This window comes from Nipponia nippon, unplaced genomic scaffold (genome assembly GCF_047370975.1).
Source record: "Nipponia nippon isolate SJK-2023a ecotype South Korea unplaced genomic scaffold, ASM4737097v1 scaffold_5, whole genome shotgun sequence".
NCBI lineage: Eukaryota > Metazoa > Chordata > Aves > Pelecaniformes > Threskiornithidae > Nipponia > Nipponia nippon.
Window position 1 is genome coordinate 5,371,149 of NW_028262369.1, and position 24,104 is coordinate 5,395,252.

Consider the following 24,104-nt stretch of genomic DNA (forward strand, 5'->3'; position numbering starts at 1 on the left):
AGATCTGTTTTCCATTCACACCCTCCTCCCCTTAATTCCTGCGCGCTCAGACTGCTCTCACAGTAATCTCCAAGACCCTCTCTCAAGGGGCAGTAGTATCTCAGCCCAGACAGAGGGCTGTCTCTCCTATACCAGGTTTATAAATGAGAGTTAGCATCAGGGACAGGAGCTGCATTCCTTTGTCACTGTTCTTTCCCTGTCCTCCACCTCTATGCTTGCCCTGCCCTTGTGGAAAAGGCTTCAAGAACAGCAAGAGCTTGAACCCACACTGTCAGCAAAAAGAGACAGTTAATATATATTATAATGCCACCTAGAACACAGCCCCACTATCTCCAAAAAGATACATATAACTACACAAGAAATAAGGGATATTTAAAAAAAAAAAAAAAATGTGGACTGTATTTCCAAAGCTCAATTTTCCCTTCTTTTTTTTAGTGGACATTTGCCAGGCTTTTCAACAGCTTTCTCTGGGTCACCAGGAAACTGAAATATCAGTTGCTGAAACCCCCAAGTACGTTAACTAGTTGGGATTGTGCAATAGCAAGGTCATGTCAAATTTGTTTTGCTAGGAGCATTTATTCTACTGAAAAATAATATGACAAGACTATATTTGCAACTATAATAAAAGCAATAATAATGCTGACAAGTTCCTCCTGTTTCGCTTTTCATAAATTGCAATCTATGCTAGCCTATCAGAGTAAGATTACATTCTATTTTGAGACTTTTTTCGTAAAAGCAATACAATTAACTGCTAAATCAATAAATGAGAGATGATCAACTTCTTTTTAATACAAAAAAATGTAAACCAATATTACTGGCATGCGCCACGGAACAACACTTTTTGGTACATAAAAATCAACATAAATCTAAAGCTTCCAAGTACCCTACAAATTAATCCATATATTTATGTAGAATGAGTAATTTTCACTGAAAATATACTTAACAGAAAACAATACAGCTCTCTGACATAAAAGTATATTACACCTGTAAATCAATGTACCTTCTATCCTGTATAATTTAATAACATCAAACAATGAGATTTTTATGCAAACTCATATTCTACCCTTAATATGATCTATTACAAACAAACATTGGTTCATCCAGAACAACACTGGGTACTAACATGGATAGCACTAAACACGTGTTTAAAATCCGATTTACAGAAAAAGAAATTCAGCCCTGCGCACAGTAGGTACATGATTCCTATTCAACTTTGGCATCTTGCTGCAGTCCTACTCATTCTTTTGGGATTCAGATGGGTTAGCCATCTACTGAACTTCTTTGCTAATTGACTTTCCATACTGCTGGACGTGTTACAGCTAGAAAAACACTGTAGCTAAAGTCACTACAGCAAGCAAAACCAAAACAAAACAATGTTCATTTCTCACAGATAAAAAAAAAATTAAGCCATGACCAGTCTCAAAATTCTGATGCATCGATACAAGAACTACAGCAGTGTGATAAACAAACCCTCCCCTCAAGGTTAACATCACATTCATTAGCAGTGAATGTCTTTCCTATTCCTGCTTCATCTCCACCCACTTTGACATGTAACTTTGAAAGTACACAGTAGACTAATTAAAAGTGAAGCAACAGCGGGCATGCTTGGCAATCTATGGTCTGTTCACTTTATAAAAAGTTTCTCCCGGAAAAATTAACCTTAACAATTAATTTCAACTACTGCAGGAGATAGTGGGATATAAACTCAGTTAGACACACCTGATGATACTTCTGTATGATTTGGCACTAAATTTTAACGGAAGACATATTTACAGGTAGTAGATTAGCATCCTCTTGTCTGGGGCCATAGCTTTACAAGCCTACACGACTACTACGTCTCCTGTTTCAGTTACCCTGTCCTCACCCAATGAGCTACCCATGCCACGAGAGGCTTTCAAAGAAAGGTCTTTTTATCTTTTACCAAATAGAACGCTGCCGTAATGACAGTTCAGTGACTTATCATTCTCTTAGTTCAAGAGTCTTCTATGATACCTTTCAAGCAAGATATCAAGTGACTCAGACTGAAATTCAAGAAGTGATACTTTTATATGCACAGAACAAGCAAGGCTGAAATATTTTGAATAGTTTTTTTTTTTCCAAAATGCCTTTATATTAACAACATATGTCAATATTTCTTCATATAGTCTATATTTTCCCTTATTAAAATTAAAGTATTAGCAAAATGCGTACATTACTTATTTACTGATAAATATATTTTGATTCATTAATAATCAAAAACATGTGATATTTAGGTTAACACTTCGTCAGAGTACCCGCCGAGGAAAATAACTGTAAGTATTAAATTTTCAAATGAGTAAACTGGGGCATGGGAAAGTGAATTAACCTTCCCAGGATCTCAGCGAGCCCATATTGGTTTTGTGCTTTCACCAAACCAGCCACTAAATCAGTTTTCATGAGCATCATGGCAACAACAAAATCATAGCCATTTTTATATTTTTGGTTAAAAATCCCACCAAACAAAACTAACCTGGAATTTCAAGCACTCCACATCACCATTGTTTCAGACAAGCAGCAGTGCACTACGGAGACTTGGCTGAGTGAAAAGTGCAGAGCATGCCAGGCTCCGGAGCCTTTTACCCAGGTGCGTGGTTTTGACCAAAAAGAACACTCTCCAGTCTTACCTAGAGCATCCTACCACTGTCTATACAGTCTCAACCAGCAGCTGGAGCTAACAAAGTTTTGTCGGTCTGTAGCTGAAAGGGGCAAAACAGATAGCACTGTGTCCACCAGTTTTAATTTCCCAGCTGAGGTGATCACACAGTCATTTTTACACCCAAATCTAAGGGGAGAGGAGTTTCACAGCAGTTTGGAACAAACCTCAGGTCAGTGCTTCTACATCTGTAGTAAGATGCCATTAGTCACCAAGGGCAAGGAGCCATTTGATGCCTTTCTTTCGTACCTCTTGTTTAGGTATGTGTAAATGCTGATCAGAGACAAAGAAATGTGGAGAGAGACTCTGAAATGAGCTGCCCCCTACCCCTAAATTTTCAACATTAATATGGGACCTCTTCCTCCTGTAAGTTTGGGATTATCCCTAAAGTTTTCTAAATCAATTCTTAGACTTCATCCTTTCATTCTTGATTTATGGTTTCAAAATTGCTAACCTAAGTAATGAAGCAATGCAATAATAATAAAGAAGTTATTCTTGCCAGAGCAAACATCTAAGCCTAATTATTGATATTAACTTTTAGTGACATCAAAATGAAATTCTGATTTCTAGCAGCAGTCTAGCATGAGTGTGAGTGGTAGGGACAATTTATCATGGAAGAAGGAAAAATGGTACATGCTGTCACATCATGTATCATAGAAGTATGAAAATTGCTATGGAACCTGTGCACTTTTTATAGAGTAGGCACATAAAATTCACATAATATGTCAGAGAATAAGTTACTACTGTCCTGAGGCTGTAATAAGATCTACACCCTTATTAGTGAAAAGATTTGACAGATTTTGTTTATAATGAATACTTGCAGCCAATGAGTCTGAGTCAAAGTCACCCTATTTTGACCCATCCACTTGCTTTTAGGTTTCTGTCCCCCTTAGATACAGGGAGAGGGCAAAGTAATATAATTTCCAATGGTTATTAGATTCCATTATAGTCACTTGTGATACGACAGGGAAATTGGCTGTATCCAGGTACCATATTCAAAATTATTAGGAGGAAATACCTTCTTAGCCTCGGATTTTTTTTCTTGCATTATACAGATCTATTCTTGGCATTTATCTGTTTTGTTTACAATTTGTTGTTGAAAAGACAGAGCAGATGCAAATTTAGGATTCATTTGATAAGACTGCAAATAGAAAAATCTACGTTTTAATGCAAAATGGTTTAAAGTATTTCCTGTGAACAGCTTAAACACTGCAGCCCTTTGCCACCCTGATCTGTGTGTGACATGTTTCTCATTGATTGACAGCATCTCTGATGGGTTAGGTTGGAGAAAAATGAGCTTGTTTAGGAGAGCAGAAGATACTACAATTAGGTTTTGCAGTCCAGCGATGTAGCGACTGGTAAAAGAAAGCAAAGTGGAGAAAAATGGTTGCGCACGTAACACCCTAGGGTGCAAGGGTACATTTATCACCTTGTTTTATATGACACACTGGGTGAATGTTGATGAAGATTGTCAGCATCAATGTCAGTGAAAGCAATTCCACAAGTAAAAGAGTTTGCATTAAAAGACTCTCCACCAGGAGGAAATTCACATGATTATTTTATAAATAAAAAAATGTACAAAATGGAACAAAGCAGATAACTGTGGATTAAAGATCATTTTTTTACTTTGCTCTAAATGTGAGCTCCTGTTTACTGAAGACGACACAGCTGCAGTAAGCATACAGCAATCAGACCAATATCTTTGAAAATAATAGAAGCATTAGAAAAACCCAATGCATTAAACAATGAGTGCACAACTCGCAACAATCAAGTATAATCCCAGAAGCATGCAGTGGGAATAGTAAAACTGCACTAAATGTAAAGACATTATACATTACACTGTTTTACAGTAGTCCATTGCTATTAAACCACAGCGTATCAACTAAAAAGAGTCCAAATTCATATATAGCATCTTCAACTGAAATAGGAAACAACCTCTGGAAATTAGAATTGTTGAAATCATTACCAACTCCCACAAATAACCCTTCATCATCTGTTAAAACAACAACAAAAAAAGCAAGACTCAGCAATTAAAAAATAAAAAACCTAGTGCAGAATTAGGATTGCCTGATGTACTCCCAAACCTTTTCAGTAGGAAAAGAAACGAAACAAAACCAAACCAAAAAACAGGTATACCCCAAGTTTTTGAAGATAACCGTAGGGCGATGGTGGACCCATCCAACTCCAACCACGCATTCATCAAGCAGTGCTCCGTTACATGCTCATCTTTTAACAGGAGCTACAGGGTAGCATTTTCTGTGCTCCACACACAGCACCACAGGAACTCTCCTGTACAACAGTTCTTTCGCATTCCTCCTTATAACGCCATGAAAGACAAGTCTCTACCTATAACGCCGTGAAAGATAAGTCTCTACCTCTTCTTCATCAAAACCTCAACCTACAGTCATCTCCCTTCTAAGGCATGAAAAGGGTTGTGTCTTTCAGCTGAAAGGGCCTCCGCAACATTATAGTGAAATGAAACGTTCAGAAGCTGTTTCTTCCAAAGTTAAATTGTGATTGTAGAAGGCCCCCAAGCAGCAGGGCTCTGCCAGACCGCTTCACACCGCACTGAGCCTTTGCTGAAGCGCTGCAGTTGATCCCTCCACCTTTCAATGCAGGAGCACCCAACACACTGTTCATAGGTGTTTCCTACAGGCTACTGTGAGATCTGGGGAGAGAGGGAGGTGATGTGTGTGGATCCACATGCCTTGTTTTCAGAACTTAGAGTTTTTCCTCAAACCTGCAACTACACACTTGAAGGGACAACCGCTGAGGAGGTATAACTCTGCATTAATGAGGAAGGATTGATTGGTTTTGACCATGCAATCATTAAAACTTCCATTGGGTGAGGATATCACCTGTGCCCATACAAGGACAAAAACATAGATTTCATTTTTCAACAAACTTTTGCTATTAAATTCTGAAAACCTATCCTATTTTCCATTAGCTATAGAAAAACAAACTTTTGAGAAAAACTGTTTCACTGAAATTTCATTTTAAGGATTTTAATTTTTATGAATGTCATACTTGCATTTAATAGAGGGTATAGATACATGCACAGCATTCACTTTTCAACATATTTAAGGAAATTTAATGAGTTTAATAAACTTAAAGGGATGTTATGTCTGTTCACTTCGTAAAGATTGTTTATTTCAGGAAATAAACCATTTTGAAATGAGTAATATGACTTTTAGAGTTATGACTGTCTCATTCAATTAGTTTCTGTAATTATTGCCATTCCACACAGTATATGCAGCACTAAAGGAGAAAATACATTTTCAGGAATTACAGTGTAGGTGTACAACTGTTATTGTTAATGAGCCATAAACTTTAGTCTCCTGCTCTGTAAATTCATGCCAGTGTAATGTAATTTGGCAAAAATAAGTCGACAGTTACAGTTGGACAAATAACATTGTATTTTTATATTTTCTATGAGATTGTTATCTTCTAACGCATTTCATACAATTTATTTTTCCTCTATATTTTAGAGCATCATCCTACTTTTAAAAAATATGTTGCAATAGACTCAAGCGAGATCTGAACAATGCTGAATTCTTGCTGCTCAGGTATATGCTACCCGAACTATAGACAGGGAATTTATAAGACATTTTCACCGCTACCTAGTTTTGCCTTATCTCAATTTCAAAGAGATACTAAAGAACAAATTAAACGTAATCCTAGATATTCACAACCCATGGACTTAGATTGTGTTTACATTAGCATTACATTAGCAAGTAGTACAGATCAGGAGGAGCAGATCTATGAACGAAGCAGTTAGTACTGAAGCCCAGACACCCATGTGTGTGGGCATGTAAAACTCAAAACTAGCTGTAGTCTAATCCCATGGATTACGATGCATTATGTGTGCTCCTGGATAATATCTTCCAGTAAAGTTTCATTTGTACAGTATCCAGATCACATATTCCATGACTGCTCCAAGGCAATGCTCACTAAGGGAAAATCCAGGAGATTTCCTTCATAAACACACCTCAATCTGACCCAAAACATTAGCGTAGCTGCACTCCTGGTGGCCCAACTCAAAATGCTTCATGGCCAAATGAAAGAAAAGATTTTTGAATCACACTTTTAAAACATCTGAGAACAAACAACAGGTTTTGGTGCCACAGCTTCTCCCCTCGCAGTACAAGAGTGTCCATGCACAGAGTATGACTTTTTTTTTTTTTTGGGGGGGGGGGGTGGGGGGGGTGTCAGAAAAAATTATTTACTAAGAGTTGAGTAAAGGTGTGCCTTTTGTGCCTGACATACAGGCACAAAAAAAAAAAAAAAAAAAACAATTCTCACTGGAAAGCTAATAATTCTGATGAATGATTTTTCACCTGGAGTGCCTTGCAATTGGGAATGCTCCCCACTTCACAAGATAAAGTTTGTTATATTTTCCTGATAGACCCTCTTCTGTTGGCAGTATACATGCATGCCAGATTGTGGCTGGGGAAAGTCTTACAAAGAAAGAGACAAAAACTGATTACAAGTATCATCATTTGTATTCTGCCCATAAAGTAGGTAAATAATAATAATAATAATGAATGTTCTTTACACAGCTGAAGTTTGGAATTGTCTGGCATCTCCAGAACCTGCACTGAACAGCCAGACTCAATATGCTGATGAATGTGTCTGCTGCACTGTGAATAGGTGTTGTTCTGTTATGCACAGATCATGATAAAATATTCATCATCTAAAAAAAAATGACAAGAATCAGGCTGCTGTCATATCACTCAAAGGAAAACCTTTGATCAGTAGCTTCTTTGCTCCAAGTTCAGGAAATCACTGTTGACAGTTTAAAATTAGTAAACAACCACCATATTCTCTGTTTTGATATATGAATTCAAGTTACATTTTTTCATTGTTATACACATTTGTGTATAGCATACCTGAGGCTTAAATTCAATAGAAGACAATTTTCACTGGATCTTTTACCCTGTGAATGGTACAACAGCAAGAAACATGGTTAGCAGTGTAATTGCCATGTCCTGTCCCCATTCAAGTTCCTCTGAAAAGCCCACTGCTTCCCACAGTTAGTTGGTTTCTCACCATAAGTGATTTTCTCTCTCTTTCCTCATGTTGTGACAGCAGAATAAAGGCCACTTTTCCAGCATATGACATGCACTTTGCGTGCTATCTAAAGAAATGATGGTGCACTCCCTAGCAGCGATATTATAGAACAGGATAGAACAGCCAAACAAAGATTTTTCAAAAGTAATCAACTGATTTAGAATGACTCATCTCTTGTGTTCATGATGTAGGTCACATCCTGAAGCAGACCCAACTATCCTTGCTAATCAATCAATCAAAAACGTGATAATAAAAAAAAAATCACCTGTCACTTTTGAAAAGCTTAGTCATAGTGTGCATGTTAATATATTTATGCGAGACATTTGCTTAATTGAATCCACTCGTTCTCCTGGCTTTGACAACGATTATGTTGGTCTCAGAAGCTACTGAACTAGTTGGGATAGGGCAAAGGCACTGTCAATGTCAAACAATTTACATGGCTATACTTTTCTGTGGCTCCTCAGGGTTTCAAAATCTTAGAGTTTAGGCTTTGTTTAAATTGAATGATTGACAGAGTAAGATTAAATCTCTATGCTTTTAAAATGTATTAAAAAAAAGAGAAGGTGGGTTGGAACATTTTTACCTTTATCATGGTTTAGCTAGATTATTCCATTAAAATGGATATCTTTCTCCAGATATTACACAGTTTCAAAATGATACCATTTTAACATACCCATTACTGTCTTTAAGGCAATTGTGAAGTCGTTCAGTAGCTTTATTTGGAAGGACAAAAGACCAAGCTGTAGCTTCAGATACTGTGTCTAAAGCAAGAAGGACCTGGCTTTTCCTAGTTTTATTCAAAACTAGGATGCCAATCAAGAAGGTATTTCTAAGCATATGGGAGGTGATGGAATAGAAAAAGGTAAGATAGGTGTTTCTTGTGTGATTTTTAAGCTACCCTGTTATCATCAGAAAAATAAACAAACCCCAGCATCTCAGCCTTCAGAACAGAGCTGATATAACCATGAATGAATTAAAATGTGGTTTTATGATTAGGAGTTGCCAAAGCCTCATCTTAATTTCCATCCTATTCACATGGAGTAGAGACTGTTCAGTCTATTTGCATGTCTAGGCGACCTGGGCTTTAGTCATCTTGTAGATACAACTTAATTCCTTTTTTCTACCCAATACTACCTACTGAAAAAGTGTTTAGTATTGGTAACTCAAGGCACCTAGGACAGAATTGTAGCACCTAATTTCTTTTACATGATGCAGTAGTACAAGATAGATACTTTTAATCAATTATCTATATAAACACATTGTTCAGCAGAGGCCCAACTATTTCAGAGATGTTTAGTCAGTTGCTATTATAAGTTCAATATCAAAGGTAGCATCCAAGAACACCAGAGAACACACCAAGAGAGAGAGAAACCAGAAAAAACTCCAGTGAATCCTCATTCTGATTATTTTAATTACTTCAATAATATCTTAATATTTAATTGTAGAGCTAGCTTAGAGAGAAGTAATAATGCAAGCAGCACACTGTACTCAGTTTTTCCTACTTTGCACATCAGACGTGCATATTCAAACTAACAAAATGCAGGAGTCACAGCATTAGTATTTGTGCTTTTCCAGTTACATTCCAACTGTAACAAGCATGCAGTAAGCACACAGCCAACAACTTTTAGGCTACAAACTAGTCTAGATTATCCTTCTCCATCAATACCACTGTATCCACTGAGATGCATTTATTGGCTTGCCTGCAGTATAATTTGAGTACATTCCAGCCAAGTCTCCTTTAGAATTTCTACTGCATTTTTTAAAAGATTTGTTCACTTTAAGTTTTACTTTCCTAGGAAGTAATTGCTATGCCATAAGCTACAGAAAAATTATATCTCAGTTGTCACTTAACTTTAAAAAAACCCCAATCAAAGGAGAACCAAACTATTCAACATTTTCTGGGTGCTTATGAACCACATGCACTCTTTCTTGAAGTCCTTCCATATTTTCTTACTGCAAGCTATCAGAGATAACAAATGACACATTTAGAGGATGATTGAACACTCTACAAATGTTAACAATTGAGGAGCATACAGTTGCTCAGCACAGCTGGCATTGTAATTGAGATGCATTGGAAAGCTTCTTGGTATTCAGCAGCCCTCATACTTTCACAGGAGGACCGCATTTAGCAAATGCTGTTGAACCAAACACATACTCAAGAGCAAGGTGAGCAAAAGGCTTTGTCCAGGACTTTCCCCTCCCCCAAATATGATGCTACCATAAAACCATAAAGCAAGACAGTTCTCTCCTGCCCTCCAATTAATCATACTGCAGTAACCCCTAGAAGCCCTAACACGAGGATCAGGGTAATGCAGAAAGCCCAAAGCCCTGTTGTCTATCAGTTGGTCTGATTTCCCCTCCTCCCCACCAGCTTCCACCAGGACCACGAGGCAGACAAATTTTGCCCAGTCAAAGTACCTAGAGGTGCCAAGAAAAGTTTGTTAAGCCTCTCAGAGGAGCAGCCAGTTGAGATCTTATATAGAAACACTCTTCCACGCTCCCCATCCCTCCCTTTCTTTTCAGATACCTCTCGAGTAAATGAAATTGCTTGTAGCACTGGCAAGTAACATCTGCCCCTGCTTTCCACTTAAGGGTCATCACAGGCCCAAGCAGGTAAAGTAGGACCCAGCAGGCCAGAAAGTGAGAGAAGAGGGCTTTGGGATCTTCACTTACACTGGTCTTGTAACCCCCAACACACCACATATGAGGGAGGAGGGAAGGATGGCAGATGTTCTTCTAAACCACAGGCTGACGTGGCAGCTGCTGAGGGGCTCTGCTACACCCAGGGGGCAAAGCCTTTTCTCCAAGCCTCTTCCCCTGCTTTGCTTTCACACTGTACTCTAGGAAAAAATGCAAGCAGCAGTGGAATGCAAGCTTCTGTAGCTTGTGAGGAAGCAAAAGAAACAGGGACTTGACATACTGTACCTGTAACACAGTCAGGGTGAAAATTCTCAGTTTATAATTTGTCCTTCCATGAAACTATGATTCAGTAAATCAATTAAACTATAATTCAGTAAATAGTGTAATTGAAAATGCACCAGTACTGCTTTCCAGTGCACCGCTGCTATTCTTTATGGATTCAGATCTGAAACACCATGCTTTGTATTAAACAGAGCAAAAATTTGAGTTCCCCTCTCTGACATGTCAGAAGTCTTCATATGCAATCATTTTTGTTATTTGCTGAAGATGAGTTTTTAGTCATTCACTTTGGCAGTAGAAAAACTGTAGGGAGGGCAGTGGATTAATATAAACAAACGGATCACATTCTGTGTGTCCGAAGGACTAAGCTCCCAAAAGCAAATTCACTTTCATCTAACAAAGCTTATTTATGTTTTTTTTTTTTCCATAAGACTATGCCCCCTCCAGTCTCCACCACTTTATGCTTTATCTTCTCATATCATATGAGGTCTCTCAAGTTTTACACTAAATATCTACTGCACATTCATACAGAATAATGAATATATCATGTTAAATACAAGCGCCTCAACAAACAGAAGCTCTCGTCAGCTAAAGCTGCATCTATACCTAAATATATCCACAAAGGAGTTTTGTAGCGTCTGGGAACCTAGATTAAAACTAAATAAAAATACTGGCCCCACTGAATCATAAGTGAGAGTGAAAATGCACTTGAGTCCTACTTCAGACATAGCTGGCTTTTGAGAGAGTTCGGAGTGAGCCTAGGTACAATTTTAGAACAGAGACCTGGGCTGGTTTAGATTTTTGTGCATACCCAGGGAGTTCCAGGCAGCAGCATGCCAATACACAGAATTATCAGCACATCAAAGGCATTATATTTATCAAGCCCTGCCACAGCACATTTACTAGCTGTATGATGGATGTTGTTGTAGCAAGCAAGGAGCACTTTGATGTACATGGCCTTCTTTGATTAATGAGGGCTCTTACTGAGAAGCTGCATATGGAGTAAATTACTCTTTTCAGAAATGGCTGATTTGCACTATTGTACTAATTATGTCACAAGCTCAGAGTTGGTTCCAGATTCAGTCACCCAAAATAAAGAAATAAAAATTCACATATACAGGTCACGCTTTTGTCACACACATGCATCAGCTCAAAATCCTAATTAAATTAGCTTAGAGTTTCTTTCCTGCTGCAAAGAGAGCACTGCTAAGTATTTCTTCCCTCCACTGAAAGTTTCTAAAATCTAGTATCTAGCAACTTATTTGTTTCTCTGAAATGAATGCAATTTTTTTGTAAATTTGGTTGTGTTTTTAAGAACAATGTAAGAGCTCTGGAAGCATTTTAATTCTTCACAAAAAAAAAAAAAAGCAGAGGTAACCACAATGCACAAAGCGTGCCTCTTAAAAGCATTTTCTAGATTAATTCTACCAGCTAGCAAAACACTACAAAACTGAAGTTATTCCATTAGCCTCAATTCTCTAAGCATGTGGTGCCTTAAGCAATTTATCCACTTAGTTGTAACAATAACAACAAAAAAGTATTTCTTTTAAAGCATTAAAGCAGTGTTACTTTCTTAAAATTTTGAACAGTAAATATTTTATCATGTTAATTAAGTATGTTTGCAGACTCCAATTTGTTATTACAGATGGCAGAACCAGTACATTGCCTAGGATCACGTAGAGTGCACAGATCAAGCTCTGATTTTTGTCATTGGACATCTGAGCAAGATGAAAGAGAACACAAAAATACTGTTCCTGCCTGTGAGGGGACACTCCACTGAGGAGGAAATGATTTCTTAAGTGCGCTTTCTGTTAGGAAGCTCAGATTTAATCCAACTTTGGTTTCATAATTCAACACTTTTACACAACACTGTTTGCTATAGTTGCATGACAGTATATTAATTCCAAAAAAAAGAGAAAAATCAGTAGCTCACATTAACCCTATGGCTTAGGCAATAAAATATCACAAGATACCCCGTCACGCCCACATCAAGCTAAAGTTTAAAAAGCCTTCTCAAATTTGCATATGTATCATTCAGGTGAGTGAATGCTCAAAGTTAATTGAGCAGAGGTTTCACCTTTCCATAGCACCTAGGAGGTTTTCCATGGACTCTGGTCAGCCAGTTCACAGAGATCTGAACCATAGTCAAGGGGTGCCACACGTTTAAATAGAAATAGATTCCTGTGCAAAGTCAAATGTTTAGGAAATGACAGATCACAAGTACATTGTGTGTATCATCTACACGTTTATTCTGAGAGAAGTCAGCCACATTGTCATTCTTCTCTAGAGATTTCTACAGAGATTTCTGAATTGCTGCAAGGAAGAGAAAGAAAACAGATTCTGTGAAAAGTACGGTTCCCATATCAACAATAACATTGCCTTCAATTTTTTTTCCACAGAAGTCTTTAATTGAAAGCAAGTTCTCCAGGTATATAAAATGCTATTAAGTTTCCTGAAAACATAATCCACAATTCCTGCGCTGTCAATAAAACATCCAAAGTTAGGTGTTTCCAAATTGCTTAGAAAGTAACAAGTTACAACTTCCAAAGCTCCTCTGAAAAGACATTTCTCTTGCCATAGAACAAGTTGGAATTTTTTTTTCCCCAAACCGTATTGGATTTGATAGTAATATCCACAAGGGGAAATTACGGGGGGAAGAAGTTGAGGAAGGACATTCACATCTTTGACAGGTCTCCCTGGACATGCTTCTGAAAGGTTAGGAGCTCGCTCTGGGAAGTAGGTACTCACAGTGAAATATAGTGCTGTCACTGGACAGCCCACAAGGAGTTCCATGAACTTGCTCAAAATTTCTGTAAAATGTCACATATCAGCATCAAAATAATTCTAGACCTATTTACAAACATGTCAAGCAGGTGGAGCTATACAACATGTCATGTTAGAATAGAACAGAATGGCCTGCCTAGAATTCCTAGCTGAAGAGCAAACAGCATAAACCTCTTTGGTACTATTAGTACAGAAGAAAAATAATAAAAACAATGACTACATATTAAGCAAGATACTCTTTTTGGTGCAGTTTCACTATCTGCTTCTTCTAGACCTTCTGAATCTGTTTAAATTTAGAACACATTATTTTTAATATGGATTTAAAACATTAGCAATTAACTAATATGTACAGGACATATATTATCTACCAATGTAAAAACAAAACACTCAGTCTGAGTAAGCTGAAGTCTTTCAAGCTTGTTTTGGACACCCAGAGGTTTGCTCAATTTCTCCTCCATATGTGAGCACAGCTCCCCAGAACACCTGAGACAACTCAAGCTCCTACTTCTAGGAGAACTCAGTACAGAGCCTGACTGTTGCAAGTTCCCTAAGATGAAGAACAACTAGACTAATTGAGAATAGCCATATTATAATGTCATTTTAGGTCTGGTTTAGAAAAGCGTTTGGAATGCTTAGAGGTTTGGTTTATATCCAGAAACTGAACTAAAAGAAATGCAGGTACTCTCAATATGCCAGTATCACAAGACTTTTACTTTTGGTCAGTCATACTGAGAATTTCTGTATCAAGTTGTTCAACCTAACAAACAAACAGATTAAAAGGTTGTATTAAAATCTTGCTTAAGTTTCAAAAGATGATGAGAATGGTTCTTATCCACCGTAACTGATATCTTCATCCCCAATTTTCTCTGACTTCCTTCCAGCCTTAAAGGCTATAAGCAATGTAGACAACATTGGCTGCTGTAGATGACAATTTTTTCCCCGAGAATTTTCCAGACAAAATGGTTTTGTTTGGAATTCTGCCAGAGTCGAATTTCAATATTTCATCTGGTTCTAATTCCTAAGCCAAAAATGTCTGCTCATGAAAACTTTCCTATTACTTCATATAATAAAACTACATGGTGCCAATCCTTTTGTTGTTTCCCAAGAATTTCTACAATTAATTTCCTACATTAGGTAATAAACTAGTAAATTAGTTTCCAAAGCGAAACTGGAAATACTATAGAGGTATGTTCTCGGACTACAATATTCTCTGTAGAGAAATGTCTCATTTCCAACCTTATTCTTGTATTACAAGCATTTTAAAATAAATGAAACCATGAAGAACACAAGTTCTGTTAGAAGACAGCTATGGCTTGTGCTGAGTCCACAAAACCAAGGAAATATAAAATGCGATAGACAAAAGGATCCAATGCTGACCTCACATCAATTGTAAACTGCTGGATCTGCCTGCTCTCTCCAAAGTCACTCATTTGGCTTCAGGGCATTTTAAATAGGCTTTTGATGTTGGAATTGCTACTGTATAGCTGGAGAATAGCAAATGTTGAATTTAAAAAGCAAAAAATAAAAGCAAGTTGGGTAACTGCAAGCTGGTATGTCTAACAATGGAACAAGTTCTGAAAGGAGAAAAATTAATGATAACAGTTTAAAGGATGCTCCCTAAATATACTGGGACAAGAAAACTGTAAAGACTGAGAAGGAAAAAATTGACACCTGAAGGCACTTACAGCAGGACAAGTATACAGCAGGTATAAATTGACTACAAATTTAGGCCAGTGATTAGATGCTCCAGATTATCATCTGTAATTTAGCTCACAAACATACATTTCATGGTTGTGGCTGCCCACCTGGGCAGCTAAGAATAAAATTCTGGCTCTCATAAGGAGTGCAATTGTTTCTGAGGACAGAATGCTATTTTTGTAGTTGTCATATGTATTCATAGCAGTTCTGGTGACTAACAAATATGACACGTGGCATAGATGTTAACATTATGGTTAGCAAGACAGAATTTTTAGCAATCATAATCAGTATTTACAGGCATCTGGTCTAAAGAAAAAAAAAAAAGGGAAGATAGGTGGGAACTATCAAGAAGTAGGAAAATAAGCATCTCGCCCAATGATCTTTTGACACACTAGAGCTAAACTGCCAGGTCCCAGCACCTAACCCTGAAAGGAGTCTGAACACTACTTATTTCCTCCTGGACCTTCCAATGAAACTGTGCTAATGCTGTGCCTGCAGAACTGGAATCAAAAAAAGCAGGCAAGCAGCCCATCAGCCAGAAACAGGACAAAGTGCAAGGCTGCCCTTTGTATTATCACGTTGATAGTAAGCGTGGCCAGGCACAGCAGTGTATCAGTAATGCAACCATCTGGTTTTACCAGGAAAACTGACAATTGTCTGGCTCTGACCATGACAAATGAATAAGCAAAAGGTTGAAACCCTGACTAATTAACATATTTTCCAAACATTCCCATTTTCCATCACATTCTTGTGTCAGGAGCGTCATGCATCTCCCACACAGCCTGATTTGCTATGATGAGAAGTGTAAGGGGGTTCCTGCTTCAGCTCCTGAGACTTAGCCTAGCAAAGACCTGGGCTTCGTTCCAGTACTGCAAAGAAGTTAATAAGGCCATTTACAGTTTACAAACTACTTCCACTTCCATTGACCATTGTAAGCCTCAAGCAAAGCTGTCATGAGGCTTTTGTAGGGGAAACCTTAAGGGCTTTGGTTAAGGCTTGCTGTCAGAAAACTGCTTGAAATGAATTCAAATCACCAGGCTCCCTTACTGAAGGTCAAACACAACATTTGCAGCTGGAATTGCCAACACAATAGCAACATGAGGGGAAAAAGAAAGACCCATCTGAGAGGAAGACAGTCTGCTTTGTTAGCATTTTACCCGCAGCTGGGGAAGAGGGGGAACAAAATGGCAGGCACGGCTGTGGGAGGGGGCAAGCAGAGCCACAGACTGCCTATCAGAAAGGTGAAACTATGAAACCTTCTACCTTCAAAACAGCAGTTAGCTCAAACCCAAATTTACTTTAAAGGCTGAGGGGAGAGTCAGCCTGTGCCAATGCGGCGAGAGGAACTGAGTCTAACCCTCTCCTCCCTGCTTTCTGTGCCCCACAATGGGCAGGTTGTCTCCTGGTGAAGGGAAATCTCCCCATCCAGCAGGATGAAGGGGAGCCCTGGCAACTCCTGGCAGGCATCCACTGGGCACCACCATCTAACAGCCGCCACCATGCCTTCACACAGCAGAAAAAGCGAAAACCCTGTGTTTCTCCCCTGCCCCACAGCACAAGGCTGTGGGCATCCCATAGCTGATGCGGGTTCCTGATGACCCAAGATGTCCTAGGTGAAGTGCTGTGCTGCATGGCATGAATGCCTGCACTCATGGCTGAACCCAAGACGATGGCATAACATGCTCCCTGCTGGCTTTTCCCATGACATGCTGCTCGGGCACTGGAGTGACTTCCAGAAGGCCCCAGTTCACTTGCGTCATTTCTTGTCTTTGTTCGGTCATACTGCTGTTGGCAGAGGCGAGAAAGCTTCAGCACTCGGGAGAAGTTAACTATCATAGAATCACAGAATGCTTTGGGATGGGAGGGACCTTTAAAGGCCATCCAGTCCATCCCCCTGCAATGGGCAGGGACATCTACAACCAGATCAGGTTGCTCAGAGCCCCATCCAGCCTGGCCTTGATTGTTTCCAAGGATGAGGCATCTACCACCTCTCTGGGCAACCCCTTCCAGTGTTTCACCACCCTCATTGTAAAAAAACTTCTTGAGGAGTTTTCTCTAAGCAGACTTCAGCTGGCAGAGGGGGTCTCAGGGAGCTGGGAGTGGAGGCTGACCCCAGTGCCAGCCATGCCCTCCCCAACAGGGTGCAGCCCCAGAGGCTTCGCCCACCGCAAGCAGAGCTGGGTGTCCCAGCAGGGACCATCGGCAGTCCCAGATGAGGCGGTGAACCAGACCCACAGTCTATCTGTGGAGGGAGCCCTGTCAGGAGCAGCAAGAATGGAGGACTGGAGAGGAGCCGCAGCGTAGGCCCCACAGGTCCCCCGCGGCAGTCCCACATCACCGTTCATAGAATCCTTGAATGTTTCCAAGGATGGGGCATCTACCACCTCTCTGGGCAACCCCTTCCAGTGTTTCACTACCCTCATTGTAAAAAATTTCTTCCTTATATCTAGTCTGAATCTACTCTATTTTAGTTTCAAACCATCAACCCTTGTCCTATCACTATTGGCCCTGCTAAGAAGTCTGTCCCCATCTTTCTTATAAGCCCCCTTTAAGCACTGAAAGGCTGCAATAAGGTCTCCCCACAGCCTTCTCTTCTCCAGGCTGAACAACCCCAGCTCTCAGCCTTTCCTGAAGCCTTTCAGGCCAGGCTGGCTGGGGCCGAGCATCACTGGGGCTCCTGGGTCCAGGGGGTGGTTAGGGCCAAGTGAGGCTGTTCAGGGCCATTAGTGCCCTTGGGGCAGGCAGCTCATAGCTCTGACAGTGTTCTTCAACTTCAGTATGATAGCTCATTAAAAAAAAAAAAATATCTACCACATTTACTGGAACTTATCGTCTTGCTTTGTTTCTTAAATAATTCATCTCTTGGGCTCAGCTCTGGCCAAAGGCCTAGATTCAGGACATTTTTCACTTTTCCTACTCCAAATAATACAGTTATAAATAAAAGCATTAAGAGAGATGTGGCCAATTTTGTCCACTCAGAAGTTCAGCCCTAGTGAATACATTTTTGGACATCTTTCTAGAAGAGATACATCTTAAACATTTATCTGAATCTGTATTAAAAAGTAAGGTTCTCATTTGCAGCGAACCAAGCTTCAAATCTCACAAAAAACAAACGTGTCGAAAGAATAGCAGAGAAAGCCTAGTACCTATACATGCTGGAGCATGCTGACTCAGCAAGCTGCTCACACCCCCACAAGTGAGCAAGACTAATAAGATTGGCCCCTGGGACCAGGATCAATCTATTAACCAATATGATCTGGAGACCTTGGGTCCTCTCTCATATTTTCTACAAATTGTATTATTTCTTGTTGAAAGCAAAATTCTCATGGTATGACTATCTCAGGATCACATCAGCATTTTCCATGTTATATTGGTGCACGATAAGAAACTAAAAATATTAAAATGAAACCAGACATTAGCTCATAGAGCAGGGGGAGATAAACAATTGATCAAAGTATAAAATAAGAAGAAATGTATTTTGGCAGAAAATTTTCTTGTAGTGAAAAAACCCTATAATCTTATTAGATTATACTAAAAAGATACAAGGAAAAGTTGTATAGGCATTAGTAGTTATATTGAAGATTCCATGTGCTACAGAGAAATTATAGGGTAATACATGAAACGTATACACATGGAAAGATGAAAGCTAACTAGAAACCAGCTCATAACTTTGTTGTCTCGTAAGTGCTGCATAATTCAGCTGGCAAACCTACGCACATGGATCAGGGTAGTTGCTAACTACTCCACAAGACAAGAAGCTTCTGTTCAGAATGCAATATTTAAAGTAGCTAGAAAGTAGAAGGAGAGAAGAGTTAGTTTCAAACAACCAAAAGTCAAGTTTATAATTTTGAACTTGAAAAGCCTATAGGAAAATTCCTGAGAAGTCATACATGAATGATAACAGCTTCTTCACTTGTAGTGAAGAATGGCAGTTGATCATGATCCTGAACGCAAACATTTGAGATACTCAGAATAATAGTAAATGCCACAAAGAATGCACAAAGCAAACACTTTTGATGGGAAAGCACTATAGCCCTTTAATATGAAATAACGGCTTAGAAATACCCAACTGCAACAACTAAGTCTCTTATGGTTGTTCAGGAACCTCCCAGAATAACCTTTCAAATAAAACAGTATATTTGCCCTGATGATAAATACTAATATTCCTCCCCCTTTTTTTAAGAAAGGTGTTATTCCATTTGATGTGTTTTGGAAGCAGAATATTGGATGTTTGAGGTCATGCACAATCCCCTTTACCATTGAAAAAGTGCCTATCATTATTAGCAGTACTGTGATACAAGTAAGAAAACATTAGAAATTAACACCTCATTTTGCCATAACAGTTTCAAACTCCCTGTTATTTTACTGCATTTTATCTTTATTTTTTCAGTTAATACCACCGCATGCAGTCCCTTAAAAGAATGACCTGAATGTCCTTCTCTTTGGTGGGAAGGTAAGAAAAAGCAATCGAAAACATGGACCTGACCTACGAATGGGTTGAATAAAGGAAACCAAACAAAAAGAGGGGTGGGGAACTGGGTCTCAAGTCCACAGAAACCATGTCAAATGGGAATTTTGAAGGATTATAGCTTAAACAGATGGAAGATTAGGCCTACCCCGTTCCCAAGGCAGTACGCATACATGCAGCTTCAAAGAGTTGTTCAAAATTTATTGCAGCACTAACAAGAACAGAATTAGTTATTATTATTCCTGGGAATAAAAGGGGTTGATCCAAAGCTACTATAAGACAAACGTAGGATTTTGAAAAAAGAAGATAATTATATTTGAACCTGGCAGCCACTTCACTGGCCAGCAATCATTGGCTTTTGTAGTTGATATTCAGTGACTGCAAGATTATCCAGGGAAACGTTTACTTTTGTCTTTTCCCTCTATAGTTCCTGCCTAGTACCTTCATGCATAAAATCTAAAAACCAGAAAAGGACCTTTATTTTACTTGTTAAAGTAATCACAGGTTGCCTTGAAACAAGGGAGCCTTCCTGTAGCACTGCATTTGTTTTCTTTTAATAGGAAACAGAGCCTAAATATCACATTTGGCTATGTTGCCCTTTTGCAAATAAACCCTGAAGGAATATGAGGAACAGATACTGCAGTTAAGGGCTCTACAACGCCTGCAGTAACACCAATCTATGCATCTTACTGAACTGTGCCATTTAGCAAAGGGCAGATAGAGGAATAGGCAAGAAAGAAAATCATGCTACATCCAAGCTTACTTAATTTAAAATAAAAAAAAATATTAGAAAACCACCCAAGACACACAACTAGCTACTTTCTACTTCTTACTGTTTTATTTTTAGTACCCTTGTAGCTCTTGCATGGTCTCTGGCAGCTTAGTTGTTCAATTCAATTTTTAAATCTCATGAATAAAATACAAATCATGTTCAAGGAACATTTTATGAAATAAAAAAAGCAGACTATCTATTAAATTCCATAATCCTTTTCACCTCACAGGTGGCCTACAGCTTGAAAGCATATCTGCCTGTCTCACCCCTCTTCAGAGCACATGCTATAGTTTTTTTTACTGCCAAGCATGTGGTTAATCCCACTGGAGACAATTCATTCTAGGAGGCATTATGGGCCTGACTCCAATACCTTCATTTGTTCTAGAGAGTACATCATACCATCAGTATCCCTACTGAAGAAAACAAAACTGTCAAAAAATTAGAAGGAACTAAAAGGACCTACCAAGATTCCAACTAGATGATGTGAAGAGCAGCCCAGCTTGAGCAGAGTGCTGAGCTGTGTCCCTATGCATGAAAGATGTTAGCAAACAATGCCGTTTCTATAATTTTAGATAGCAACAGATTTATAAGAAAAGCAAAGCCTGAGGGGCAAAGAAAAACTTCATTCTTGGTTTGTTCTCATAATACCAAGCACCCAAATTTTATAATAAAATACTTTAAAAGTGTCTGAGAAAGTAAAACAGTAACTACTTATATTTCTTTATATTAAAATAATTTTTAATGTATAGCCCTGGGTTTAGAACTAGAGCCTGCACCCAGAAGTTTTCCCTTTGTGGTGACACACACACACACACTCTGCCCAACCCCTGCAACAGAGGCTCTCTTAAGCAAATCTCAGCCTTTAAAAGCCACATAATAAGCCCAGTTATTAAGCCTGTCATTTCAGATTGAACTTCCCAGGGAGCTCTGTTTTAGCTTTATAGCCAATAATGTGAAATAGTTTAACTTTGGGTTATCATTTTCCTCAGAATTTTGCAGAATCCTGATATCTTGTGTGGGATTGACTCTTATTTATGGCCAGCTTCCATTTTCAGGAAGAAAAAAAATTTTTTAAAAAATTAGTAATTGGCATGTGGTATCTGCTTGTTACCCCCCTTGGAGCTTCAGCTGATCTCATCTGCATGATTTTAAAGATGCAGTACCATCCACTGCCATGGCCCAACTCCTGTCTTACACCTGGGTAAATCAGGCCAGCCACTTCCTATGATATAATTCTAATTAATCCTACCTCTCTAATCTAACGCAGGAAATTAAAATGTCTAGTCCAAAGCCTCAGATGACTACGGGCCCCTGGCTTTTAGCTCCATCCCCCTTGTCTCCATAAACACTGCAGAGTGAAAAGAGCTCATTAGCTCCCTTTTGCAGATGCCACTGCAAAGCAGCATATTCCTGGGTGTGCAGGTTTAGGTGACTGTTATGGGGGGCAAACTTCCCAAATGTACACTGTGCTGTAAAAAACCTTCCTACTTCTCAAGAGAGAGGCAATTTTTAAAGATATTTTGCATTGTTTTCTCAGACTGCAGATGGGTCACTGTAGTGAAAATAAAAGGATTACACTGCGCGTGATCATGTGCTTTTTCCCAACTAAAACCTCTGTCGTCTATTTTAGGAGGTCTCACATGTCTCTTAGCTGTCACTTCTGATAAGTGTACAACTGCTCAGAGGACACTGTACTACTGTAGCTCCCTCTATCAGATCTGGCTCTGCTGTTTTTCTCCCCTCCTTCTTTGCACGAGTTACCTTAGGTGCCAGGAGAGTTCCCTTGCAGAATTTATTGTAGCGATCTTAATTAAATTAATATTCCTGAGTGCAAGGCTACTGGGATCTGAGGCTGGTATGAGGTTCATCGACTTTCACTTAGAGGGTAAAGTTTCCAGTTTTCACTCTCACGAGGCAATATGAAAAATTTATGACAGAAGCAGGAGAACTCTTGCTAGAGGCAATGACATCCCTGTGCAATTAAAACACTTTCAAGTGTCTTTTTTTCCTCCCCTCTCCTTCCACTCATCTTGGAAAACAATATACAGAGCAACTTTATTCTACACCGTACATTTTTAACTTACAGATCTGTAAGTGGTTGACAAATTATAACCTGATCATAAAAAATTTCTTACAGTTTGAAATGTAACATATTGTACAAGGTTATGGCCAGATGGTAAGGAGCTTTTTTTTTTTTTTTCTTTTTAGAAAACCAGTTCTAAAAGCTTTCAAGCAGCAGAAGAAACTCCCTCCACAAATAGCAACAGAGACCTTGTCTTGCACTCCTAGGAGATCACAGCAATTCTGCTGCACCCCTTAATGAGCAGTTGCACGAAAGGGCAAGGCTGAACATGAGGGGTCCAAAGTTTTATTTGTGCTCTGTAGTTCTGGTGGAAGATGACTCCTGGCACAATCCCGAGAGCCAGGCTGTGGCATTTAACCGCACCACACAGTGTCATCTGCTGTAATTTGTGCACAAGCAATATCCCTTTTAGAGAACCAAACATTCAAAGCAGCAGAGAGACCCCATGTCCTTCTCAACTGCCCCATGCTCTTGTGCAGATCACACAGTTCTTGAAGAGCTACGCATTTGATTCTGACCAGCTCTCGGATGGGATGCCTTTGAAGAAAACTTCTTTATTCTTTCTCATTTTGCACAGTTGTGTAAGTGAGAACTTTGGGGCAGTCAGCCTCTTTGTAAACTAACACTCAACTATTGCTGTGGCTGCAAACTATGGGGAATAAAGACACAATAAATACTTAATAACCAACATAATGCAACGGTCGTTTCTTACCTCACCAGAGGACATAATTTTTTGTAAAGTGCACTGCAGAGCACACTGCAGTAACCAGAGGTAACTGTGTAACTTGGAAACAATGGAGACTATTCTTTCAATGACCAGGTATAATTCCCCTTAACAGCATGTGCCCTGAGAGAAGAATTTACTTTAATATCCCATGCTTAATTCTGAACATGCTAATCTTTGTTTTCTCTGGATAGTTAACATTGTTGCAATGCAGTAGTCTTTAAAAGAAATTATCACTTATTATTCCTGAAATCAGTAAACAATGAAAAAGGAAAGCTGTAATTTCTTAAACTCACTTCAGAAGTTAGACCTGAGTGGTGTAAAGAATGTAAATATTATAGATACCCACCAGCTGATCTAAGAAGCAGAGCTATCTCCTGATAAATGCTGTCTTACTCTGATCATAATGGCAGTAATATAAATAGGCCTTGAATTGTACTTGCAGAATATTGCACATGGTGAAAGATTCCGAGTCTAAATTCACTTTCATCCTAAGGTAAATCTATTGATTTGTCTTTGGAAAGCTTAAAAAAATCCCTTCTTCTACTCTCATATTCACTTTATTCATCTCTGCCCTGCCACCACTTCCCTCTTCCTCCCTCTCACTGTAAATTCAGTCTCTCTTTTGGTGGTGTTTCAGAATTGGGATATTTCCAGAGGGAATAAACAACCCACACCTCCATCCTCAGTCACAAGCCCCACGGACCTACCCTGTGACACAGCAAAGCTCCTCTGGTCCCAAAAAGACAGCAGAGTAACAGACAGGTTCTGCTTCGCAAAGCGGCAAGAAGGACGGTACACCGCCTGTACCCAAACCTGTATCTGTGGAGTCAGGCCCCCGTGCTCTTAAGCAGACCGACAAGCCAACTCTTGAGGCAGCATTAATGACTAACTCTCATTTAAGTGCCTTTGACT

At 39.1% G+C, this 24,104-nt stretch overlaps 1 long non-coding RNA gene across 1 annotated transcript in view; it reads right to left on the bottom strand.

The window, feature by feature from the left end:
* Positions 1-24,104, bottom strand: part of LOC148052009 (uncharacterized) — a 69,291-nt gene that overhangs the window by 44,796 nt on the left and 391 nt on the right. The window lies entirely within an intron of this gene.